This window comes from Felis catus, chromosome F1, assembly GCF_018350175.1.
Source record: "Felis catus isolate Fca126 chromosome F1, F.catus_Fca126_mat1.0, whole genome shotgun sequence".
Taxonomy (NCBI): Eukaryota; Metazoa; Chordata; class Mammalia; order Carnivora; family Felidae; genus Felis; species Felis catus.
The window spans coordinates 63,802,648-63,808,836 of record NC_058384.1 but is presented as its reverse complement, the minus strand read 5'-3'; positions in this window follow the sequence as shown (position 1 = coordinate 63,808,836).

The window sequence follows — 6,189 nt, the reverse complement described above, 5'->3', positions numbered from 1 at the left end:
CCCATCCGCAGCGTCACAAGCTTCGAGAGGGGGCGCGCAGAGAGGAGGAAAGGGAAGGGAGCCCTCAACTCCAAGGCGGGAAAAGCAGAATTACCTTCTCTCAAGAACTTTAAACATCCGATGGGGACACCCACACCCGGATGATACAAGCTGACCCACAGACAGATGCTCTACAGACATCACCGTGAGAGCCAGGATTTGCCCTTTACGCACGTCCGATGTGTCAGCGAAACGCTACGTTTCAAAATTGTCTATCCTCTCTCTGTGACTCACAGTCGGGTGCTGACTAAGCCCCTCTTGCTATAGACTATGTTAACCCTCGAGCTTTCTGTTAATGTTTACATCGTTGTGTCATTTTCTTTTAATTGAAACTCACGCTCACCACATTTACTATTTCTAGCTTTTGCTTTACCGTGATTTCATCTTAACTGTTCTTGCCAATTGGAAAACTTCCTGAACGTGATTTCATTGAGTGAAAAGTCCACGCCTTTATGCAAACCGGTAGGTAGCATTCTTTGACCTTCTGCTTCTTGAACTGTTGCTCTCAGTCCTTTGTCCACATCACTTCTGGTCCCACCCAATCTGAAGCAATGGTTATTTAAGCACCTAGTGGATGCTGTAGGGAAAAACAGATCGATATAAACCAGTCTCTGACTTCACCTGACCGACAGTCTACTCCCAAGACTGATACAGAAACAAGGTATTATGTAACCAAAAGAAACTTCATGTTACTGAATTGAAACAAATGTTCGTGCCTGCCAGGGTCAAAGTTCTCTTCTTTACCCTCAAAGGAATTTAAGGTCTTGGAGACAGAGGCAGATCCAAGGGGAAGGATGAGCTAGGAGAAGGGCCCGATCACTGCGGGGTTGCGAGTGTCAGAGAAAACTTTAAGGGTGGGGGTACTTGAGCAGCGGTTAAAGGAACTCTGATACTAGTCAGAAGTCTTTAGATGGAAGGGTCATCTTAGAGGTCGTTTAGTTCATTCTCTTGCCCTACATAGGAAGGCTCGTACAACCACAGAGTGTTTTTTTTTTTTATTTTTTAATGTTTATTTATTTTGAGAGACACAGCATGTGCAGGGGAGAGGCAGAGAGAGAGGGAGACAGAATCTGAAGCAGGCTCCAGGCTCTGAGCTGTCAGCACAGAGCCCGATGCAGGGGCTCCAACCCATGAACTGTGAGATCATCACCTGAGCTGAAGTGGGACCCCTAACCCACCGAGCCGCCCAGGTGCCCCAACCACAGAGAGTTTATACATCCTCTGTTTAAACTCTAATAAAAATTCTCGAGCATGGAACCATGCTTTAGATGCTCTCTCTCTCTCCTGCTGCCCTTACCACCCCTCATAAAAAATATGTATATATACTTGCTGGAATCTGCTTGCCGGTAACTTCCAGCCTCTACTCTCTGGAGTTACGCAAAATAATGTCATTATTCTTTGCCAATGACAGCCCTTCCTTCAAGTATTTTAATATACTTATTATGAGCCTCCTAAGTCTTTCCTTCTCCAAGCTAAACGTCATTAAATCCTTCAAGAGTCTTCATATGGCATGGTTTCACAATCTTCCCCCCCCCCCACCCCCGCCAGGCACGGGAGAAACCATCTCTCCATGAGACAGACAGATCTCAGTTCAAATCCGGTCCCCCAGTTTCTAGCTAGTCCTTGGCCAGCTCACATCCCTCTGAAACTTTCTGCATCCAGAAGGTAGTTCTTTTTTTTTTTTTTTTAATTTTTTTTTAACATTTTTATTTATTTTTGAGACAGGGAGAGACAGAGCATGATCAGGGGAGGGTCAGAGAGAGGGAGACACAGAATTTGAAACAGGCTCCAGGCTCTGAGCCGTCAGCACAGAGCCTGACGCGGGGCTTGAACTCACGGACTGTGAGATCATGACCTGAGCCGAAGTCGGCCGCTTAACCGACTGAGCCACCCAGGCGCCCCCAGAAGGTAGTTCTGATGACAATAATACCTTACAGCAAAAACAAGGGTTAAATAATATAACACACACAATATGCTAAGCACAGCACCTGGTCCATTTTAAGCACTGGGGTGATGGCTATTTCCATCACGTGTACTTACAGCATAAGAATGCATTCACAAAATATAATAGCCATGTTACACCACTGAGTTAGTTACAGCCAACTTGTGGCAAAGTCAAACCCACAAGGCTTTTCTTTCTTTTTTTTACATAGATAATAACTTTTGTTGTCATAAGCTCATCTACATTTTCCTAACATTCAGGCTTTAACCAACCTTTATTTTTTTATTTTAATTTTATTTATTTATTTTTAAATTTACATCCCAGTTAGTTAGCATCTAGTGCAACAAAGATTTCAGGAGTAGATTCCTTAATGCCCCTGATCCATTTAGCCCATCCCCCCTCCCACAACTCCTCCAGTAACCCTCTGTTTGTTCTCCATATTTGAGTCTCTTCTGTTTTGTCCCCCTCGCAGTTTTTATATTATTTTTGCTTCCCTTCCCTTGTGTTCATCTGTTCTGTGTCTTAAAGTCCTCATATGAGTGAAATCATATGATTTTTGTCTTTCTCTCACTAATTTCGCTTAGCATAATACCCTCCAGTTCCATCCACGTCGTTGCAAATGGCAAGATTTCTTTCTTTCTTTTTTTTAAAAATTTTTTTTAACATTTATTCATTTTTGAAAGGCAGAGAGAGACAGAGCGAGAACTGGGGAGGGGCAGAGAGAGAGGGAGACACAGAATCCAAAGCAGGCTCCAGGCTCTGAGCTGTCAGCCCAGAGCCCGACGCGGGACTCGAACTCACGGACCGCAAGATCATGACCTGAGCCAAAGTCGGCCATTTAACCGACTGAGCCACCCAGGCGCCCCAAGATTTCTTTCTTTTTGATTGCCGAGTAATACTCCAGTGTGTGTGTGTGTGTGTGTGTGTGTGTGTGTGTGTGTGTATACCGTGTCTTCTTTTTTTTTTTTAATTTTTGTTTAACGTTTATTTATTTTTGAGACAGAGAGAGAGCATGAACGGGGGAGGGTCAGAGAGAGAGGGAGACACAGAATCTGAAACAGGCTCCGGGCTCTGAGCTGTCAGCACAGAGCCCGATGCAGGGCTCGAACTCACAGACCGCGAGATTATGACCCGAGACGAAGTCGGCCGCCTAACCGACTGAGCCACCCAGGCGCCCCAGCGTCTTCTTTATCCATTCATCCGTCGATGGACATTTGGGCTCCTTCCATTCTTTGGCTATTGTCGATAGTGCTACAAGCCTTTATTTTCCATTGGACTACTATTAAGTCAGGTCTCTCACATCCTGTACTTGTTCAGTTGTTTCTTTTTTCTTTTATGTTTTCTTTTATTTATGAGGAGGGGAGGGGCAGAGAGGGAGACACAGAATCCGAAGCAGGCTCCAGTCTCTGAGCTGTCAGCACAGAGCCTGACGCAGGACTCAAACTCACAAACTGTGAGATCGTGACCTGAGCGGAAGTCAGACGCTTAACCAACTGAGCCAACCAGGAGCCCCAACAGTTGTTTCTTAACTGTAGTACATTTGCATTTAACCTCATTCGAGTTCATATTTTTTTGTTTTGAAAATGAAATACTCATATATACAAAAGTATACATGAAATAATGTTAATGGTTAATGTTAATTGAAAAAAAGGAAATACAAATAGTATGCATCCCAGTTATTTCTACACAAAATATTTGTGTATACAAGTATAAAGCATGAACGTAATTTTATGGCATGCGAATGATTTTTTATTCTCCATATATTTATTTTTCTCATAAAATTGCTTATATAAACAAGTTTATAAATCTCATTGTCATTGACATTTGTTTCTGTTTTTTAATCTTCAATTTTATTTTTTTATTTGAGAAAGAGAGCTGGGAGAGGTCAGAGGGAGAGAAAAAGAGAGAGAGAGAGAGAGAAAATCTTAAGCAGGCTCCACACTCAGCGTAGAGCCTGACACGGGCTCGATCCTATGACCCTGGGATCATGACCTGAGCCAAAATCAAGAGTCAGACACTCAACCGACTGACCCACCCAGACGCCCTGACATTTGATTCTTATAGTCTCTTTAAAAAGGAACAGATTTGGGGCACCTGGGTGGCTCAGTCGGTTAAGCGGCTGACTTTGGCTCAGGTCATGATCTCACGGTCTGTGAGTTCGAGCCCTGTGTCGGGCTCTGTGCTGACGGCTCAGAGCCTGGAGCCTGCTTCGGATTCTGCGTCTCCCTCTCTCTCTGCCCCTCCCCCGTTCATGCTCTGTCTCTCTCTGTCTCAAAAATAAATAAAATGTTAAAAAAAATTTTTTTTTAATTATAAAAAAAAAAAGGAACAGATTTGTAAATGTCAGGCTGGTGAGTTTGCCTGCAAAGTTGAAAACTGGAAGGGATTATTAAACGTAAATCTGGATTGTGTCATCCAATATATTAGCAATTGCACCTGAATTTGTGTTCTACGCGAGTTTCATAAACATGCTTTCTGTGGCCTAACCCAGTAGGTTAATAAAACAATATTGAACAAGGACCGAGTTGAAAACGGAATCCTGAAGTGACCTCTTTCCAAGCTAGCACTGTTAGCATTCTAGGTACTGATATTCCCAAATGTTCCTGCTGAGAGACACCGTGTTTCTGCCACGTATTTGTCTAACGGATACCTTGAATTTTATAACAAATCCTGTTAGTCATTTTGCTTTAGTCCCCAGGAAGACCAAATCCAAATTGGCAATTCAAGCCCAAAAACTGATGCGCATTCCTGACTCCATCTGACTTCATCGGACCATCCTGAGTATGCTCTCCCATTTTCCCTCTACCTTGACATATTTTTTGAAAAATCTTTTATCCAGGGGCACTTGGGTGGCTCAATCCGTGCAGCCTCCGACTCTTGATTTCCGCGCAGGTCATGATCTCAGGGTTCGGGAATTCAATCCCTGCCTTGGGCTCTGTGCTGGCAGTGTGGAGCCTGCTTGGGATTCTCTCTCTCTGCCCCTCCCCTGCTCATTCTCTCTCTCTCTCTCTCTCTCTCTCTCTCTCTCTCTCTCTTTCTCAATAAATAAAAACAAGAGCTTTAAAAAACTAAAACTAAAATAAATAAAATACTTTGTGTCCATTTTGAAATGTCGGGTTTATGCACGTACAACAAACATGCCATGGTAGGTACTGTGACATGCTTCCCTGCAGGAATAAGGATTTCCGGCCCCAGTTGTTGGCCTCTGGGAGTTACCTCCACTAAAGAGAGGCACCTAGGCCGAAGGCACACCCGCTTCCCGGGGTCCCCTCTATCCAAGGACTGATCCCCGTGTGTCATTCCTGGGCCATCTTGAAAGAAGTTTCAATGGAGCAGCGGGGTGGCCAATAAAACGTGCATGCAGTGACTAAGGAGAGAATGTCAATTGAGGAAATAAAGACAGTGGCTACAGACAGGTCAACTGAGATTTTGCTGAGAGGGCAGCAGAGAAAAGAAACAGCAGCTGGAGGGCTGTTGGAGGAAGGCAGAGTAAGTACTTTGTTTGCATGGAAACACTGTATGCTCACGGCAATGATCCAGCGCTGTGTGAGAAAGAGGGGACAGCCGCACTTCCGAGTTCTTGAGGAGGGAGGGGACGGGACCCAGGGTTCAAGGTGGGTATTAGAAAGGAACAGAGCCAACCATCCTCCCTGACAAGAGGGAAGTGATTGGTACAGCTGGTCATCCGTTACTCGTCTGCGGGAAGATGATGGAAATTCTGTCTGACTTCTGTTCTCAGTTCAGTAGGAGGCAAAGTCATTAGCAACAAACGCACAGGGGAAAGGAAGGTTAGGGGATCTAACTAGTGGGGGGACCTCCTGTGCAGGTAGCACCCTTGCAAGCATGGTGAGCCTTCCTAGAACCTGCCAGGCTTTCTGTGAGAAGTGTGGCAAGCGCCAGCCCACAAAGTGACGCAGGACAAGACGGGCAAAAGATCCTCTGTAGGCTCAGGGCAAGCGGCAAATGACAGGAAGCAGGGTGGCCACAGTGGGCATACTAAGATCATTTTCCAGGAAAAGGCTGTAAAAGTACGAAGCAGCTTGCATTGAGGTTTGAAGGTGTGGAGACCAGATGCAGATCTAAGAGAATGCTGGCTGTTAAGGGACACAAGCATTTCGAGGGCGCCTGAGTGGCTCAGTCAGTTAAGCATCAGCCTCTTGGTTTTAGCTCAGGTCATGCTCTCACCGTTCATGGGTTCGAGCCCCTTG